Below are 20,504 nucleotides of genomic sequence, written 5' to 3' on the forward strand. Positions count from 1 at the left end.
ACACACACACACACCCAGGAGAGCTGAAGTTCTGTGAGGTGTGGATTGATTCCTGGGACTTCACCACACGGAGAAGGATAATGATGGTGCTGGGAAGACTGAACTATGGAGAGGGAAACAGCAGAAGTCACGTAGTGAATGGTTCCACAGGCCACAAAGGTCTGCTAGAGTTCTGGGATGAAGAGGCGCTAAGCCCTCCCTTCCAATGAGCTGTTTATGGTGAACAAAGAATGCTATAAAATAGAGTGGGAAGAGAGGGGAGGGAGAAAAGGAGGATCCTTATTGTCTCAGCAGAAGCTAGGGTCTACCCTGTCCAAGGTCTCTCCAAGCGTGTGTGCTTACTCCTGGAGACCTGTGACCTTATCCCTTATCTTCTGCTTAAAGCCTGCCTTTTCATCTAGTAACATTGTATCCCGCCAGAGAATTCACGAAGCAAGAGGTGTTGGCTACAATCTGTCCTGTCTCCACGCCTACATTCCCTCGGGAGGCCGAGGTAGACTTGAGGTCCTTGGGGGGCTTTGTTCAGAGGCCAGAGCTGAGGAGTGACAGTTGTCTGTGTGTGAGGAATGCAGAGGGCATGGGTCCAGCGTTCACTCCCATCTCATGCCCTTTGAGACACTCAAGGCAAAGCAGTTAGGGAAGAACACAAATTGTACAATGACGCTTTTTTTTTCTTTTTTTGGTGGTGTGGCTGTTGGGACTGATACTAATACGGAAGTGGAAATTAGACCTGGATGTCAGTCCCAGATCTTCCTCTTAGCAGCTGTCTGACCTTGGACAGTTATCTAATCTCTGGACTTTACTTTCTTCGTAGGACTGGTCAGGGTCACCCCCTCCCACTGAGTCAAAGGGACAGCAAACCACAGTCGCTCTATACAGAGCTACTAAGCACAAAGGCACCAAACCAGCTGTCTCCTACTGCCTTGTTTTATATCTTGGGGGAAAAAAAACCCAGCAATTAATAAAATAAGTCAGTAGAGTAATTGGTGAGGTGATAAATATTCATATTTGCTAAACCACTTATTAGCATAAATTTAAAAGATTCCTTTCTCCTGATAAAAGTGTTTTGGATAGTTACAGAGCTGGGTACATTTGTCAAAACAAATGGGTTGTACACCTAGAAAGGATGAAATTTATTGTAGGTAGATTTAATTTTTTTTCCTTAGCTGGGTGTAGTGTCACATGCCTGTAAATCCTAGCCAAGGCAGGAGGATGATAATTTCTAGGCACACACACACACACACACACACACACTTTTTTTTTTTTTTTTTACTTTATTTATATGAGTCGCTGTTTTCACACACAGCAGAAGAGGGCATCAGATCCCATTACAGATGGTTGTGAGCCACCATGTGGTTGCTGGGAATTGAGCTCAGGACCTCTGGAAGAGCAGTCAGTGCTCTTAACCTCTGAGCCTTCTCTCCAGCTCCCCCACCCCCAAACACACACACACTTTTTTAATGCAAGAAAAAAACACATGAAATTGACAAGGTCTAATTTAAGAGCATATTTCTGATATTGATGAAGAAAAAGACATTTACTGTTTTTTAGATTTTTTTTAAATTATGTGTCTGTGTATGAGAACAGGTGTAACACACACACACACACACACACACACACACACACACACACACGAGTGTAGGTGTCCTTGGAAGTCAGAGGTGTCAGATCCTTTAGAACTGGAGTTCTAGGCAACTGTGGTCAACTCAGCATGGGTCCTAGAAATGGAACTGGAACCTGTGTTAGAGCAGTATGTGTTCTTAACCACTGAGCCACCTCTCTAGCCCTGACATATAAATAGCTTGCTCTGTAGACCAGGCTGTCCTTGACCTCACAGATATCCGCCTGCCTTTGCCTCCCAAGTACTGGAACCTAAGGCAGGAGCCACCATACCCAGCTTTGTAAACAGAACTTCTTTTTTTTTTTTTTTCGGAGCTGGGGACCGAACCCAGGGCCTTGTGCTTGCTAGGCAAGCGCTCTACCACTGAGCTAAATCTCCAACCCCCGTAAACAGAACTTCTGATGGCAAGTTTTAAAAATGTTTGGACTTGGACGTGACTTAGTCCCTCCTATTCCGTGGAAGGCCACACCTTATAACCATCCCCAGAGCTATCAGGGCAGGTGACGCCATCCTGTTTCTTCGTGGGACCTTCACGGAGGCTGCAGTGTACAGACAGAAGCAACCCTGAGATCACTGCTTCCTCCTCCTTCCTGTTCCTAAAGCTTCTCATCCCATCACTTGTTTGTCAAAAACAACTGTGAGGACGAACAAAACGTGGCTCGTGAGCGTTGCTTTGGAGAGAAGGGGTTTATAACTGTCCTTGGCCCCATAAAATGAGGGGCTTGTGGTGAGACCCTAGAGGGTTGACAGACTCAGGGAACACACACTAAGCTTCCCTCTGGGCTGTGGATGAAGTACTTCAAATTCCACAAAGCAATGGCTGCTCTTTCCCCAAAGGCAGCTGAGCTGGGCTCAGTTAATGATGGCCTCACAGTGAGTACAGCAACCCCACCTATCTTTCGACTGGATGTCCGTTCGTGGGTGCTGGGTGGTTTTTGCCTGGACCACATCAGCAATTTCAGCCTCTACCCCTACAGCCAAGCCTGCTACTTATCAGATTGGCCAGGGATGGAAGGAGGCTGGGGAGCTATTAAAATTCCAGAAGCATTTGTAGGTTGAGAAGATGAGACAGGCAGGAGAGGGAATGTGATAGGGCTGACGGCAGGCTTCCCACCATGCTTTAAACATGTAGCCACCCGTTCATGAGAGGACCGATGTGAGAAAAACAACGAAGAACGCTGGCGACTTAGGGGACACTCTGAACCAATGCCCTTTCTCAGCACATGTGCACAGGCTGACTGCAGCCTTGAGCAGGGAGCCGAAGGTCCTGAAGCCAGGCCTCCCCAGAACAGTCATGCCCTCCTCAGTGTAAGGACTGGAGGTCCAGACAGGAAGGATGCTTAGCTCAACCAAGACCTGTGCGGGTTTTTTTCACACTGCATAAATGCCACTGCCCCAAAGAGCTGTTAATCAGGCTGGCTGTGAGTCTACCTGCCCTGCTCTTTTGCCACTGTAACTGTACTTTAAAAACTCCAGCTGTCACTCAGCAAGCAGCTTTGCTGGCTTTGGAGACACCCCAGCCCATGCTCTGGGGTCAGGAGAAAATGTGTGGGCAGACTGATGGGAAAGCCTGAGAACTCTCTGGCTTGAGGTCTGGAGTGAACAGAGAGAACCTGCTGGGACCAGGGCAGGAAGCGAGCTTTGCTCTCTGAGTCTGTGAACTGAGGAGTCCCTGGGCTTTTCATCTAGCTAGCTCTGCTGAGAAAAGCCGGTAGGCACTGGGCCAGAGGCTGCTACCAGCTGAGGTCCGTTTTAGCCCAGCGAGCTGAGTGCTGACCGCAGCCGCCCACTGTCTGCTGTGTCTTACAAGCGCCCCAGAGGATGAGCAGCCTCCTGGTTGAGTGGAGTACTTCCTGGAAAGTTCCTTCCAGGACTGCACCCCACACCCAGCCCTCTCATGTTCATAGTCACTTGATGATCTTACTGCTTGGAAAGCTCTCCTGGACCCTAAGTAAAGTTGGGGTTCCCTCCGTGGCTTCTTTTAGTATCACCTACCCAGGGCCTGTACCATTTGACCTAGAACCTCCTGTGGCCTTTTTGCTACATGCACCATGAACTCTTTGGAAGCAAGAATCACTCTTGTTCTGTGTTACATTCTGGACGCTTAGGACAGGGCCTGACACATGGCGGGAGCCCCCTTAAACATGATGTGTCAGACTAAAATCGCAAATGAGACTTCACCTTCTGCTAACAGACCATCACCCCGATGAAAATTCAAATATGGCAGCATCTTTGGATTGGATTGAGTTCCCTGGGTCACTGCTTGTGTGGGGACAGAGGCAGTCCCTACGTCCTTGAAGGAGCAGAAAAGATCCTCTATGCTGGTTCTGTCTGAGCTGTTCAGGACCCCCCCCCCCAGTGGCGCTTCCAGGATGGACATGCACCCGACACACATGACCAGTGCCATCTGAGGCTCAACAGCCACCAGCCTGTCTGGATCTCATGCCTCTTTTCCACTGGGATGCTTGTGCAAGTCTCCTTCTTTCTCAGGCCTGGATTTCCCTCTGTGGAGACATTGGGTGACCCCTGACTATTCATGCAGAGATGATGGTTCTTTTTGCTTCATGATCAGCTAGATTGAGACTGTTAACATGTTAGATGGGACTTAGGAGGCCAGATTGTTGGTCTTGGGGTATCCTGATGGTCTCTGTGGCAACTCCTACACAGGTTCTGACTGCCACCAAGGCATGTTGTCACTGCAGCCCCAAGATAGTCTGGTCTACAGTAAAGATTGGTCTTAGGGTCGAATGTGATCAAAGTACATTGTGTGAATGTGTAATGTCACAGTGGGGCCCATTATGTTGTGCAGTTTAATATGCACTAAGGAAAGAGTGACACTGTTACACTATTACAATGTGTCTTTGGTTTTGTTTTTAAACACTAGTCCTGTGTGGTCTAAACAGTAAGTGTCATTAAAGAAACATAGATTAAAACCTTACCACTGTAAATCTACTAGAATGGCCAGACTCCAAACGTTTCTGGAAGACAGCTGGAAGTTTCTCACAAAACTAAACATGCTCCAATGATCCAATCGTCACCCTCCTTAATACTACCAAAGAGATCCAAACATATGCCCGCAAAAAACTTATATGTGAGAACCCCATGCCCAACTGCTATGACCCAAGTTGACCTTCTCAGCTCCATGGTTCCAACCTGCCATGTTGCCACAGGCCCTAAGCTGCAAGGCCAACTATAGATGAAACTTCTTAATCTGTGGCCAGAGTAAACTTTTTCTGCATTTAAGATGATTATCTCGGGTGTCTTTTGATGGAAAATTGACTTAGACACAACTTTGCTGCTGGAATATACAGTCTGTTAAATGGAACACTGAAGCAGCAGCAGCTTATGGGGTCCAGCTATTGTCCCGGCATCTCTGTTGCAACATTGTTGATGTTTGGGGCTTTGTAGTTCTTAGACTGCTGTAAACTGTTATGTATATGTACCCCATTCTCTTCACCCATTGCTACATGTTTCCTTTTACTGAGAGCTGCTAAAATTTAAAAATATATATTATAGATATGCATACTTATCCAAATGTGCATACATTTCCACCCACGTACGTGCATGTGTACACACACATAACACATGCCTCTTTAATGGTAGCTCTGGATTGGCACATTTGCTTTATATCCAGAACCAGTTTCCTGAGATTTGCCCCAACCTGTAAGACACATTTCTCACTCACATACAAGCCACGTACAGCTTTGGACCTCCACTCTTGAGGGTGGGACCGGCTGGAAGATCATCCCTTCAGTTACATACTCACGTCACCTCTCACACAAGGAGTGGGCATGAGGCTGGATGCCAGCCAGTGTGGCTACTGCAAAAGACCCCTTGTGGGAGCTTAGGGACAGAGAGGTGGAATCCTCCTCCGTGTGGATCAAGATGGGTACAGGCTCCTGACCCTGGGAGGTGCCCTGGCCGGTGTCCTCCCAAACCCCACCACTGCAAGGCAGAACTCTCCTCTGTTCTGGACAGGTGAAAAGTGGGGCCTCAGGCTTAAAATCTCATTTGCTCTCTCTGTGCCCGGAGGTGTGCTGGGTGCCAGGCAGGCCCTGCCCTCCGTCTGCTCTAGTATCTTGCTGCAGGGGTACAGTTGCTAGCCCTGGACAGCTGAGATGCCCCCAGTGCCACCAGCGGCAGGTAAGGTGAGGGGAAAGTGAACCTCACAGTACCATAGGAATGGGGTAGGGCAGCAGTTCTCAGCCTGCAGGTCTCGACCATTGGAAAACGGTCTTAGGAAACCGCACCCATACACTTATTCTTGCTGCTACTTCACAACTGTAATTTTGCTACCGAGTGATGGTATCTCGGTTCCTAAGAATGTTGGGAATGCGTGTTTTCTGACGGTTGCAATCTGCAGGTTGAGAACCACTAGGGAGGCGAGGACAGGTGCTTGGGGCCTCCCTGGAGGGACCTCGAGACTGATCTGAAGGAGAATAGAGAAGGTAGGAAGTGTTCTGGGCAGAGGAAATAGTCCGACGGGCATGCCAGAGCTTAAAGACGGTCAATCGTGGTTAAAGCACGAGACTTGCTTTGTGAGTGAACTCTCCTTCCCACTCTCCGCTGGTCCCCCTGGGGTCCTGACCTAGGGCTGCCAGTGGTGCATGGCTGCTGCAGTGATTGGCAGGGGTGACTCCAGAACCCTCGTGCCTCCTACAGCAGCCTCAGCTCATGTGGTTGGAAATCTGCATGGGAACAAGGAGGGACTCTAGGCTTCTTTCCTGACCCGGGGGGAGTGGGGGGGGGCAATTGTGTGTTCTCAGCAGGCTCTGGGTGCAGATGATTCCAGGGAGATGCCGCCTTCCACAGGGAAGCTACCCCTGGGGCTTGAAGCTGGCCTGAGTCTGGACTGTATTAGCCGAGCCAGGCTGGTTTAATCTGTGGTGCTGAACTAACAGTGTGGACAGATCCTGGGGAGCTGTCAAGATGGTGAGGTCCAAATCCGGTGTCTACCCACGCCTGAGTGGCTGAGCAGTGTCACTAACAGGACTGCCATGTCTTTGGGGTGCCTGTGGTGAGGCGGTTGTTGTGGGAATGTGAAGGCTGCTCATTTGAGGGGAATGAATAATTTATTTCTGTTTTCGCGTGACTTATCCCTTCATTGAAACTGAGCTCCTGCACATCCTGCAGGCTCCTGATTAAGGGGCTTCGGCAGCCTTAATCCCAGTCTTTGTGGTGTGTTTCCATGTGGTCGCTCGACAGGCTACATCTCGAAGCCGAGTGTCTCGGCTTCCCCTGTCTCTGTCTCTGTTCCTCCCTCCCTTTCCGCCCTCTCTCTCCCTCCCACCACCCCCCCCTCTGAAATATAGTCCCTCTTTCACCTGTCCAGAGACTTTAATCCCAATAATTCTGCCTCACGGGTTGATTGTGTTTGTGACAAGCTGAAAGCTACCTACGGCCACACACACACACACACACACACACACACACACACACACCCCGATTATCTGGTTGTTACAGGGACCAGTCTCAGCCTCTGCCTAGACTGCTCACCTATCTCCCTCTGGCAAAGGCCCTGCCACATTCATCCTGCCCAGGTTACCATCCTGACCCTCCTCCTCCATCAGTTAAGAATCCACAATCCAGTTTGGCTCCTAACTGCCAAACACAGTCTGTATTCTAATATTCAAAACTATTCACGAGCTACCCTGGTATCTCCTTTGAGCTGCCTGCTGATTCTTCACTCAAAGTTTAGGAAGGGTCTTCTTCATCCAGGAGGTATTTGGGGTCTTGTGGACCCAGGACCAAGATCCCACTCTGTCTGACTGCTCAGCCTAGAGATGACAAGCAGGCCCATCGGATGGTCTAGCCCTGGGTGGGAACTGAGGGAGACCGCAGGGAGTATGTCAGGATTTGGGCATAGCATGTGCATGTGATTGTGCCTGACACATGGTCCTGTGCACAGCAGGATGGTACCGCCAGCCCTTTGTATAAATGCCTGTGGGTGGAGGGGGTGTTTCTGTATGGGTTCATCGCCTCATGTGGTCTCATGGCTACCAAGGGAACGACAGGGAGAAGGGATGGAGAAGGAAGCAGTTCCAGAGAGAGAGGTGACTGTCCGGGGCCACCTAGTGACAACCCAGAGTCCAGAATCAGCATGCTTTAGATTCCTTCACCCTTCACATTCCTGGTACTCTGAGAGCCACCTGGGGTGGACTCAGGACAGCCACTCCTAGGGACACTGTGGCCATTGTGCTCCCTCTCAGGCCATAATGATAATTTGTTCCAAACCAAATACCTGCTCTCCTCTCTCTCCTCCGATTTCATTACTAATAAAACTGCTGGAATGTGTAACAGTGGCCCCAGCCCATGTGACAGGTGACCGCTGAGTGACCACAGATGGTATCACCTGAACACGTGGGATCTTTTTGTCACTCTCCGACAAATAAAAGCATCTGCCTTTCCCGGGAGTTTTGTTTGGTCATGCTGCCACACCTGGCCACACTGGCCTCACCTGCCCACTTCTGGGTTATGGCCTGGCCACACCTGGCCACACTGGTCTTACAGGGCCACTCCTGGCCATACACCTGGTCACACCTGGCTCTGTGATTTAGGAGCAAGACTCTTCCCTCTTGGATCCTTTGCACAACTGTAAAATGGCGGGCCGGACCAGTCGGGTGTTTTGTTTTTTTTCTTCTTTGCTTTACCCAGGGAAGCCTCAGTTAAATGTCTGTGTTCACAGATGTACCACAGTGGAAGGAAAGGCAAGCTACTTTTCCTTCTTCCTTCCTGTCCCCATGAGACTTCAGGTCCCTGGAGCTGCAAAAGTCTGGTTCAGTTCCTGGCTGAGACAGGTGGGCATCCCTTCCTACAGAAAGTGCCAACTGGATTAGGAGTCTCTCTCTCTCCCACACAACACACACACACACACACACACACACACACACACACAAATACACGCATGCCTACACACAAATACCCACTTCCTGGGAAGATCTTATAGCCCCTGAGCCAGGGTCAGCAGCAGCAGGTAGTCATGGTGGGAGGTGACAATGGCCCTGACTAGGGAGGTCCCAGGAAATCTGTTATGAGAAATGGGCCACCTTTATCCCCACTCTGTGGAAGATGATATCACTTACCTAGCAAGACAAAGCAGGAAGGTGTCGATTCACTGCTGCTCCGGGGTCCACAAACCCTTTACTCTTTTCCTCTGGTGCCTGGTATTTTTTTTTTTTTTTTTGGTTCTTTTTTTCAGAGCTGGGGACCGAACCCAGGGCCTTGAGCTTCCTAGGCAAGCACTCTACCGCTGAGCTAAATCCCCAACCCCGGTGCCTGGTATTTTTGCAGCTTCTGGTTTTCAGAGTTCCTCCGAGGCAACATTGCTTACAATCTGAGTCCTTGGGCTGGTGATAATATGGCTCAACAGGAAAGGGTTCCTACCACAAACTCCCTGGCTGAGATCTATCCTTATGACTCACATGGTGGAAGGAGAGAACTGACTCATGAAAACTGTCTTCTGCTTTCCACATACAGCCATAGCACATATGCACCCTCACCAAATACACACACACATGCACACACACACACACACACACACACACACACACACAAACACTATATACACGATGCACAAACACACCCATACACACTACACACATACACAAACACACACCACACACAAACACAACCATGAACACTATACACATGCACAAACACACCATACACACACCACAAACACATATACCACACACACATACATACACACCACACATACATAGACACCTGCACCCTCCTCAAACACACATACCCCTAAATAAATAAATAACAGTTTATTTTTTTTAAAAAAAAATGAGGAATGCCCTCAGTGTTTAAGTCATTCTCGGTGTTCCTCAAACTTAATACATCAAAATGCTAAGTCACAATTGATGATATTAGGAGGTGGGGGCTTCAGGAGATAAATGATGTCAGGAAAGTAGACCTCTCAAGATGGGATTAATTCCCTTATAAAATGAGGTAGAGGGCCTTCTCCCTACCACACCAGAACATGGTGAACCAGAATAAGGTTCTCACCAGAACCCATCCATACCAGCACCTTGACCTTGGATTTGCCCCAGAACTGGGAACTGAAAATGTGTTAGGCTGCTCACTCTGTGGGCAGTTTATTATAGCAGGCCCCAAGGCATGTGAGCTCTTGTGTCTAGTTTCTTCATTCACCATCGTCTGTGTGGTTAGGCATCTCCGACGGGCATTCTGATGGCTTTTTAGTATTCCATTGTGTGCAGACACAATACTTTCCTACTGGTGAAGTGTAGGTGGATGTTCGGGTAGCTTGGTGCCAACACATGCTCCTGGATGCATGCTTATCCTATTCGCCCATCTCGGTGCTTCATGCATATGAGTAGGCCGGGCCTTTCAAAGTGGGCATAGATGGTAGGTTTTGATATCTATTTGCTTGTTTGTTTTTCAAAACAAGGTCTCACGTATCCCACCGTGGCCTCAAACATGCCTTGTAGCTGAAGATGACCTTAAAAGTCTGATCCTCCTGCCTCAACCCAGTGAGTACTGGAATTACAGGTGTGCACAACTATGTCTGGTCTGTTCAATGAGAGGGACTAAACCTGGTGCTTCATGAATGCCAGGCAAGCACACTAATAACCCAGCCACATTGGTTGTGGGAGTACAAGCAAGAGCCACAGTTGGGCACTGCATAGGCTTTGGAGTTGGGAATCTATGCAAATTCTAGTGCTCCCAGACCAAGGCTGGTAGCACTGGGCTCTGGCCATGACTGTGCCTGGCTCAGGGTTGGGTTCAGCTTACTGTTAAGCCCAGCCGCCCCTCTACCCTCTCCTTGTCTTGTGAGGTGGGCAACCCGAGTGGTCTCATCTAGATTTGGCCGTGACTGTGTGCTGTGAAATACAAGCCGATGATGTCTGCAGGATCCAGGGTTCCCTTTATGACTCCATTGCTTTACTATTTATTACTAATATTACTTCGCTTTTCTTATTTTCTGAGACAAGTCTTCCAACAGCGCTCAGACTGCACTATACAGCCCAGGCTATACTGTATAGCCCAAGCTAACCTGGAACCGACAACCCTCTCACCTTAGCTTTCCTACTCTAGGGTGACAGATGTGCGCCATCGTACCTGGCTCTAACTCACTTTCCTGGGCTGTGCAACGAAAAGAACTGCCTCTACAGAGAGAGGTCATTGTCCGGATAGCATTTGAGGCTATTCTGCGAGCCACTGTGCCTGTTACCTGGGGACCGTGGTTGAATGAGTCATTTTTAAACCACAGTCGCTCAGGAGTAGTCATAACCCCAAACCATCCATCTTGGGCTTCAGAGCCCACAATATTTTTTTTTCTCCCTAAGGGACTCTGCTTCCTAATTAAGTTGAGCTTCAGAATATATTAAGACAATTTGTCATCTCTTGAGCACACATCCGGTCTGTGGGAGCGGGCTGGAGAGGCCATTTCCGGGTTCTCTGCAGGTCTCAGAGATACGGTACCTGGACAGGAGCTGAGACTGGGAGTTGGAGAGGGACTTCTCTAGCTGAAGGCAGACATGACAGGCCCTCCAGGTCTAGGCCATCAAGAGGTTCCTGCCACAGAAACAGCCAAGGACTCCAAGAAGTCTTAGGCTACCACTGTGGTGCTGTGTGTACAGCCGTGCTGTTCATACGATCTGAGAGCTGAAGCTACTTATAGACCATGTATATCCTGACAGCTGGCCCTCCACGGTACCCTCAGATCCTGGAGCACCCCTTCAATAAGGGGAGTGTCTAACAGCATACCTGGCATCAAGCAAATATCCAAGTGAAACTACTGCAATGTGCCCTTCCCACAAATGTGGAGATGGCCCTGGACGTAGTGCACATGCTGGCCCTCGGCCTGGGTGCCCAGCAGCCGGGGACCCGAGGTACTGTACTGGCTTGGCCTATAGTACGGCTGGATGTGAAGCTGAATGTCCTGTCCATCAGTTAAGTTGACACCTGCTCTCCTTTTCCTGTGTGAGAAGGATAATGGTCCAGCACTAGGGAACCCTGTGGTTTGTCTCCTTGTTCCCATGACTCTGTCCTTTGTCCTTCTGCCCGCTGATGTAGAAATGTAGGAAGACATTGGCCTAGATTCCTTTTTGGCCTCTGGTGGGCCTCTTAGTTAAGGGTACTGTTGTTGTGATGGAGCACCATGGCCAAAAGCAAGTTGGGGAGGAAAGGGCTTGTTATCTTCCACGTCCATCATCAAAGGAAGTCAGGGCAGGGACTCATGCAGGGAAGGAACATGGAGGCGGGAGCTGATGCAGAAGCCATGGCGGGGCGCTGCTTACTGGCTTGCTCCTCAAGGCTTGCTCAGCCTGCTCCCTTATAAAACCCAGGACCACTAGCCCTGGGTCGGCCCCACCCACAAAGGGCAGAGCCTTTCCCCATCAATTTATTTATTTATTTATTTATTTTTTGGTTCTTTTTTTCCGGAGCTGGGGACCGAACCCAGGGCCTTGCGCTTCCTAGGTAAGCGCTCTACCACTGAGCTAAATCCCCAGCCCCAATCCCTATCAATTTATTAAGAAAATTCCCTACAGCTGGATGTTGAGGAGACGGTTCCTCAATTGAGGTTCCCTTTTTCTAGTAACTCCAGCTCATGTCAAGTTGACATAAAACTAGCCAACATACTGGATTTTGAAGGTACAGTTCAAACACCCTAAAATCTACAATGTCATATACACAGTGCATGGTAAATATAACACATATAATTCAGTGGTTGGTGATCTTTTCACAAGTGTTAGTAAGTTTTGGAGTGTTTCGTCTCTCAACCTGCATCCCCTTTCAAATGGCCCTTTCACAAGGGTCACCTAAGACCATCGGAAAACACAGATATTTACCATTCCTAACAATAGCAAAATTACAGTTATGAAGTAGCAGTGAAAATAATTGTATGGTCGGGGGTCACCTCAATGTGAGGAACTTTATTAAAGGGTCACAGTATGAGGGAGGTCGAGAACAACTTCTCTAGAAGAAACCTCACACTCCTAACTACACCCTTGTTTCCTCAACTCCAAGAACCACTGCCATGAGCAGGTAAGATAGCTTGGTGAACAAAGGCTGTCATCAGCACATCTGAGCTTAATCCCTGGAACCCATATGGTGGAGGAGAGAACCAACCAACCACACACACACACACACACACACACACACACACACACCTCTGTCTCTCTCACTCATAAATAAATAATTTTAAATTTTAAAATTTAATTTAATATTTTAAAGAAAAGTTAGGAAGTTAGGGGGTTGGGGATTTAGCTCAGTGGTAGAGCGCTTGCCTAGCAAGTCCAAGGCCCTGGGTTCAGTCCCCAGTTCCAAAAAAAAAAAAAGAAAAGTTAGTCTTGCATACCAGACGGTTTTGACATCCCTGTTAAACTGTATGGTGTGGGTTCAGCTGATTGGCTTTTGAGGCACGGGACTGAACCTCAGGCTTTGCTCATGCTAGGTGGGTGCTGTCCCTAGGCTACATTCCCATAGCCTCAAATGTATGCATTTATTTCTGGGCTCTCAGCTCCATTCCATTGGTCTGCGCCTTCCCATGTGTCAGCCACTCTGACTTTCAATGCCTTTTAGTAAACGTACACTTGGGAGGTGTGATGGTTCGGTTATGCCTGACCCAGGGAGTGGCACTATTAGTAGGTGTAGCCTTGTTGGAGTAGGTGTGTCACTGTGGGTGTGAGCTTTAATACTCTAGTTCTAGCTGCCTGAAAGTCAATATTCTGGCAGCAGCCTTCAGATGAAGATGTAGAACTCTAAGCTCCTCCTGCACCATGCCTGCCTGGATGCTGCCATGCTCCCACCTTGATGATAATGGGCTGAACCTCTGGACCTGTAAGCCAGCCCCAACTAAATGTTGCCCTTGGTCACGGTGTCTGTTCACAGCAGTAAAACCCTAACTAAGACAGGAGGTGTGGTAGGTAGGTGGCTCATCTGGCTTGCTGCACAACTGTAGGGACCGGAGTTCAGATCCCAGAACCTGCATCGAATGTTGGCTGTGCATAATGGCTGTAATTCTAGTGCTCCCAAGATCCAGATGGGATCCTGGACAAGCTGGCTACCCAGACCAGTCGAATCAGTGACTTCTGTGTCCAGTTGAAAGCCCTAGCAATGAAGGAAGGTTCCTGATGTTGACCTCAGGCCTCACATACATGTGCCGTCACACATGCATGTATGTGTATGTACATGCAGACACTCTACACAGACAAAACACAAGGAAGACTGAGAGGTGCGAGTCCCACTACTTCCTTCTTTCTTATAACTATTTCTGGCTACTTCGGGTCCTTCGCAATCTCGTATGGATTTTAAAATCGGTTTTTCATTTTCTACAAAGAAATAAAGCATGGATTCCGACAGGAATTGTATTAAGTCTGTGGATCAGTTTGGAGAGTGTCCAGCTTAACGTTAAGTCTTGGGATTTATAAACAGACAATGTTTCCCAAGTCATTTAGTCATCTGCCTTGACACCTTTCAACAATGTTTTTGCTTCCTCCAGACATGGGAGTGCATGCCCATCATCCCAGAACTTTGGAGGCTAAAGCCAGAGGATAGCTGCAAGTTTGAGGCCAGGCTGGACTACATAGCAGTCTTAGGCTAGTGTGGACTATACAGGGGACCTTGATTTTTGTTTGTTTGTTTGTTTTAATTACGCAAGCCAAAACAATGTCTTTTTATTGAGTATTTTTTCCCCTAGAGTTTATTCTTTTTGATGCCATCTGTTTGGAATTGTTTATTCTAGTCACTATTGCCCTTATCTTCAGAACTCGATTTTTGAATTGCAAATTTCTACACACAGTCATTTTTATCTATTGATCTTGCCTCTAGCAGCCTTGTTGAAAAATGTTATAATAGGTTCATCACAGGTGCTAACTATCAAATAATAACAGCAGAAAATAGAAGTGGTATGCTCCCTCCATTCTCACCATAAAAATCTTTTGTTTTTGCGTATCTTTTCTTGCTTTATCGCCCTGCTTAGAACCATATGATTTGGATAGATATGGCTGGGAGGTGGCTCAGTGGTTAAAGCACAAGGACCAGAGTTTGGATCCTCAGAACCCAAGTAAATACCAAGTGGGCATCCTGGGCCCCTTGTAATGATAGCAAATAGAAAATAGAGACAAAGCAAGCTGGCTAGCAAGGCCGATAGACAGGTGTGGTGGTTTGAATATGCTTGGCCCAGGGAGTGGCACTACTAGGAGGTGTGGCTCTGTTGGAGTAGGTGTGGCCTTGTAGTGTGTCACTGTGGACATGGGCAATGAGACCCTCGTCCTAACCACCACTGGGAGTCAGTATTCTGTTAGTAGCCTTCAGATGAAGTTGTAGAACTCTCAGCTCCTCCTGTACCATGCCTGCCTGGATGCTGCCATGTTCCCACCTTGATGATACTGGACTGAACCTCTGAACCTGTAAGCCAGTCCCAATTAAATGTTGCCTTTATAAGAGTTGTCTTGGTCATGGTGTCTGTTCACAGCAGTCAAACCCTAAGACAGCAGGTGAGCTCTGGGTTCAAGTGAGAGAGAGATTCTGTCTTAATAAGTACGTGATGGAGGAAGACTCGGGATATCAGCCTTGGGCCTGCACACACACATGTGCAAACACGAATGCATGCATGCACTACAAGTGCATGATAAGAAAGAGAGAAATGACAAGATGGAGCAGGCATCCTTATCCGATTCATGCTAGGAGGTATGCCACTGTTAATCGAGATGTTAGCTCTGACTTTTTGTTGTTGATCATAGATGCCCTTCATCCAGTGCAGAGGTGCTCTTTCGACCCATTGTCCACATGTAATGTTTTCATCATGTAAGGGCGTCGGACATTGTCAAGTGCTTCTTCTGGATCTGTCTGGGTGAGCAGGTGACTTTGGGTTGTTATTGATATGATACATCAGACTATGTAGAGGTGCTTCAGACAGCCTTTGTCCCCACAGTGCACGTATTGGGTGCTCAGAACCAAGGCCGCTGTGAAGACTCACGATGCAACACCTACGAGCCCTCCGGGAACACCTCAGATAGTATATGTTTGATTCTGATTTAGTGTTTGGTCATTGCATTTGGTTTTTTAAACCTTCTACTGTTTAATTTTCAACCATCATATTCAGTGGCTCCTTATGGTGTTGTGACATACGGTTTAAGGAGCTGGGTATTACAAGATGAGCCTACAAGATGGTTCAGTGGGTAAAAAGACACTTGCCACCAAGCCTGATGACCTGAGTTTGTTCTACTCAATTGGAGGCATGACCGACTCCTCAAAGTTGTTTTCTGACCTCCACACATCTACCTTGGCACACACATGCTTATATACATAGACACACACACACACACACACACACACACACACACAAAGAGGGGGGGGAGAGAAAGGGGGAGAGGGGGGGGAGGGGGGAGGGGGGGAGAGAGAGAGAGGGAGAGAGAGGGAGAGAGAGAGAGAAATTTAAGAACAACAAAAAAGAAACTGATCATTAGGTAATAAACCTAATGGTAAATAAACCAAGCTTGCCTTCCTGGGATAAACTTCACCTGGTCGTGGTGAAAGATCCATTTACGTGATGCTGTGCTTAGCGTGCGAGTTTCTGATGGATTTTTGATCAATATTCATAATGAGAATGGCTCAGGACTTTTATTCTCCTGTGAAGTGTTTCTCTGGTTCTGTGTCACTGTGTATCTCTTTGAATGTGTTAGAAAGCACACCTTCCTTTTCCACCTCCTGGGAAGTCAGGAAAGGACCTCACATCTCTGCAGAGCTCTGCCGGTGAAGCCACTCGGGTGTGGAGTTTTCACTGTGGGTAATTTCCTCTTTGCTTACTCAACCTCTTCATTACCTGAGTCCGTTTGTACCTTTTCTTTTCTTCTTGACAAATTACATTAGCTTCTTTTCTCATTGGGGTGACCAAATACCTGACCAGAAAGCTGCTGGAGAGGAAAGGTTTATCTGGGCTCACTATTTGCAGGGATACTGTGTATCCTAGCGGAGGAGGCCCAGCAGCACGAGTTCAGGAACTTGCTCCTCTGGATAGATGAGGAAGCAGAGAGAGGTGAGTGGGGGAAGACTCCAGACTATAACCTCAAGGCATCCCCCCAGCAAGAAAGACCTCACTCCTAAAATTCTACCACCTCCCCAAACAGGGCATCAGCTTGGACAATTGTGTTCAAACATGAGAGTGGGAGGGGAGAGGGTGTCCTGTCAGAGTCCTCCCCATCCTGTCAGAATACTCAAGTAAATCGCAGTACTGCCCTTGTTTTGTAACCTGAGCTGGCCAGACTCACAGTCTTAACCCCTGAGTGCTGGGATGACAGGCCACCACACTTAACTAAGAGCGCACCTTTTCATTGGCTTAGATTCTCCCAAGCACCCCCTTGCCCTTCCAGGGTTGGCATCATTGAGTTCTTCCAGTGTGCAGAGTTGTTTGTTTGGTTGTTTGGTTGTTTGGTTGTTTGTTTGTTTGTTTGTTTGGTTGGTTGGTTGGTTTTGTTTTGGAGGGGTTTTTTTTTTTTTTTGGTTGTTGTTTTTGGTGCTCATAATTTTAACCAAGTAGGAAGTGCCATTATTCTGTCCGTTTTACAAATGTGCAGAGGGAAAAGGAGAAGCTGAGTAACAGGTTACAGTCTCCTACCTGGAACAAGGCTCCGGCTGGCCCGAGGGCCCGTGCTGCCCTCTCTGCCCGTCCCCTTCCCATCCAGCTGTCCTCACAGATAGTCAGGTGTGGCCACAGCCTACCTTAGGTCTGACAGACAAAAGAGACTGGGCTCCAACAAAGAAGCGGGGGTTCAGAAAGCACGCTGCAGGAACCTGGGGCTCTGGTGCAGAGGCCCTGCCTGGCTGTGCCTTGTGGACCAGCCCAAAAGCTCTACACAAAACTCTTCCCCACCAGGAAGCCTGTGCATCCTTGGAGCAGCAAAACCTTCGTCTCGGGCTCCGTATGACTCACCCATCTCTCCTCCAGAGGAAGAGACAATCTGTAAGACAATCGCAGACAGAAGTCAGGATCCACCAGACATAGCTCAACATAATTATTCCCGCCTAATGACTTCTGCTCCTTGAGTTGTCTCCAGCAATGACTGCAATCTCTATCTGCCACTGGAAAGCTGGTAGCCAGGGAGCCCCTGCAGCTGAATGATAGGGCCGGGGAGAAATTTGCAATTCATGTTAATGGAGTGTTCAAAAGCAGCCTTGAGGGTCTCTGGAATGGAGGACTCTCTTGCAAGGAAACCTGGGATCAGAGATGGCCTTTGTGAATGGGAGCATGTTTTCTTTGGGGATTCATCTCACTTCCTTGGGCATGTTAGTTATACTGTAATAGAGGGCACAGCCTGCCGAGCCCCAGGTCCTGTAGGGACCTCTGTTCAGGTACGGCCAGGTCTTTGACATTCCCCAGAAAAGAATTTCAGGACAGGGGAGTAATAGAAACAGACTTTGAGTTTATTAAAAGGAGGGTTTTTTTAATTTATTTTTTAATTCTGAATTTCTGATCTTCCTGCCTCCACTTGCCAAATGATGAAATTATGGGGGGCGGTGGGCCACCATGCCTGCTTTTACACAGCGCTGAAAACTGAACTAAGGCCCAGTCGTGCATGCTAAGGAAGCCTGAGTGAGCCATACCCTCAGCTCTAACAAGAGATTTTAAACACAGATTTAAGAAGAAGAGTTACTAGACGGAGAAGCAGGGCTGGGGGTTGGCCCAGTAGGTAGAGGGCTTCGCTGCACAGCAGTGAAGGCTGAGTTTGAATTCCCAGAGTACGGAAGAAAAGCTAGATGCACTCGTGAGCATGCGTAATCCCAGCGTTCCTCCCAGGAGACAGGAGAATCCCTGACCCTGACAGACCTGTGAGCCTGGCCTGACCTGAAGAGTTCACCTCAAATAAGACAGAAGGCAAGGACCAACGCCCAAGGTTGTCCCCTGACCTCCGCATGGGCACCGTGGCACACACATGCCCATATTCACACATAGGAATATACACACATACATACATGTGCTAAATAAGTAAATCAGGAGGAGAACAAAACATGCCCAGAGGAGCAACCGTTCCCTTAGCTCCGGGATCTTCCGTGTGATTTTGGTGGCCCTGAAGTTACATCTTAAAGGGGATGTTGAGGACTCTGAGGTACACCAGACAGAATTACAACCTGATCAGGTGACTCAGGTCACAAAGGTCACCTGGACACTTAGGTCGTTCTCATGGGGAGTTAGTAATCTTTCAAGACAGGGTTTCTCTGCGTAGCCCTGGCTGTCCTGGTGTTCACTCTGTAGACCAGGCTGGCTTTGAGTTCACAGAGATCTGCCTGCCTCTGCCTCCAGAGCGCTGGGATCGAAGGTGCCCGAGAGTTAGTAATCCTGTTTGTGAGATTTCCAGAAACGATCCAGAGCGGACCCAGGCCACGCTCAGGGTCATCCGCACCCAGGCCTTCGACACAGTTCACCGCTGTTGGCGTCCTTAGTGGGAGCATCTCTATATAGAGATAGAGAGAGAGAGAGAGCATCTCTCTGTGTCCGCACCCTCCATGGCAGGTGTTCATCACTCTGGAATTCGTGATTCCCAGTGGGGCAGAGAGTTCGTCCATTCCCTTCCCACAGTTCCATAGCCTTCTCTTCTTTCTATCCTTCCTGTTACCCATGGAGAACTCGACCACGGCCGAGGTCACAGGGTGTGCCCAGTGTGTGCCCAAGGTCACTCAGCTGCTAGACAAACTTGAAATAACAACTTACCCTGGACCCTCCCCAGACCCAGCAGGTCCCTTTTAAGCCTGGGAACCTCTCCAGGGGACAGGGATGGATGCTACTAAGTGCTTTCGTGGATTGGGTGTGGTCCCCTGATGGTCATTAGAGCTGTCCCCAAAAGGCCAACACTGGGCTTTTGTAGCTAAACAGCCAAGGCACCTCCCGCTGTTGAGACAAGGCTCTGTCTAGAGCAGTGGTTCTCACGCTTCCTACTGCTGTAGCCCTTTAAGACAGTTTCTCATGCTGTGGTGCCCCTCAGCCATAAAATTATTTTTGTTGCTACTTCATAAGTATAAATTTGCTACTGTTTTTGAATTGTGATGTAAATATCTGTGTTTTCTGATGGTCTAAGGCGACGCTATGAAAGGGGTTGCAGCCCACAAGCTGGGAACCGCTGCTCCAGGGAAACTGAATGGTGGAATGAATATATGTTACCAAGAGGATATGTAGACTGGCTTACACGGTAGGATAGTGGAGTCCAGCGCTGGGGAGGCGGAGAACCCTGTATGTTCAGTACAGGAAGCTGCACACCTTAGCAGTCTCAGGCTGGTGCTGAAGGTGTTGGAGGACTCCTACACAGATTCTGGTCTTGTGTCTGGGCTCTGATAGGTTAAGGCTAGACGGGGCATCAGAACCAGACAACATGCACTCACCGGCAGGGAGGGAAGGTGAGCAGCCATAAGCAGTCCTTGTATTGGTGCCACCCACCCTCAGGGAGGGTCTCACTCCTCCAGTTGATCGTCCCAGAAATAACTCTTACAGACTCACCCACCCCAAAGCGTGGTCCAGATCCAATCAAGTTGACAACCAAGACTAGCATCACAGGCACTGATGGTACAGCATCTGGGGAGCCGAGAGATGGCGGGCTGGTGTTTACCTGCTCATCTCAGGGATGGGGAGACCCCTCGTCCCCCCACATCTAACCCCCAGTGCATATTCACACCCCTAAAAGAAGGTGGGATGCTTGCTCACTGAACTCCTGGTAATTTTTTTTAATTAAAACAGTGTTTTAAGAGTGTGTGTGTGTGTGTGTGTGTGTGTGTGTGTGTGTGTGTGTGTGTGTTAGGAATGGAGCATGTGAACCTGAGTGTAGCTGCCCGTGGAGTCCATAAGACCCTCTTGGAGCTTGAGATGGTTACAGACTGTTGTGAGGTGCCTGACATGGGTGCTGGGACCAGAACTTGGGTCCTC

At 48.5% G+C, this 20,504-nt stretch overlaps 1 protein-coding gene across 15 annotated transcripts in view; it reads left to right on the top strand.

Moving 5' to 3' along the window:
• Hpcal1 (hippocalcin-like 1) overlaps window positions 1-20,504 on the top strand; it is a 106,186-nt gene that overhangs the window by 57,099 nt on the left and 28,583 nt on the right. For 5 of the 15 annotated variants that reach the window (XM_087554394.1, XM_087554396.1, XM_087554397.1 and 2 more), the window contains one exon: window positions 15,337-15,446. The gene's annotated coding sequence lies outside the window, so the exon portion shown is untranslated. 15 annotated transcript variants of the gene reach the window in all.

This window comes from Rattus norvegicus, chromosome 6 (genome assembly GCF_021556685.1).
Source record: "Rattus norvegicus strain SHRSP/BbbUtx chromosome 6, alternate assembly SHRSP_T2T, whole genome shotgun sequence".
Taxonomy (NCBI): Eukaryota; Metazoa; Chordata; class Mammalia; order Rodentia; family Muridae; genus Rattus; species Rattus norvegicus.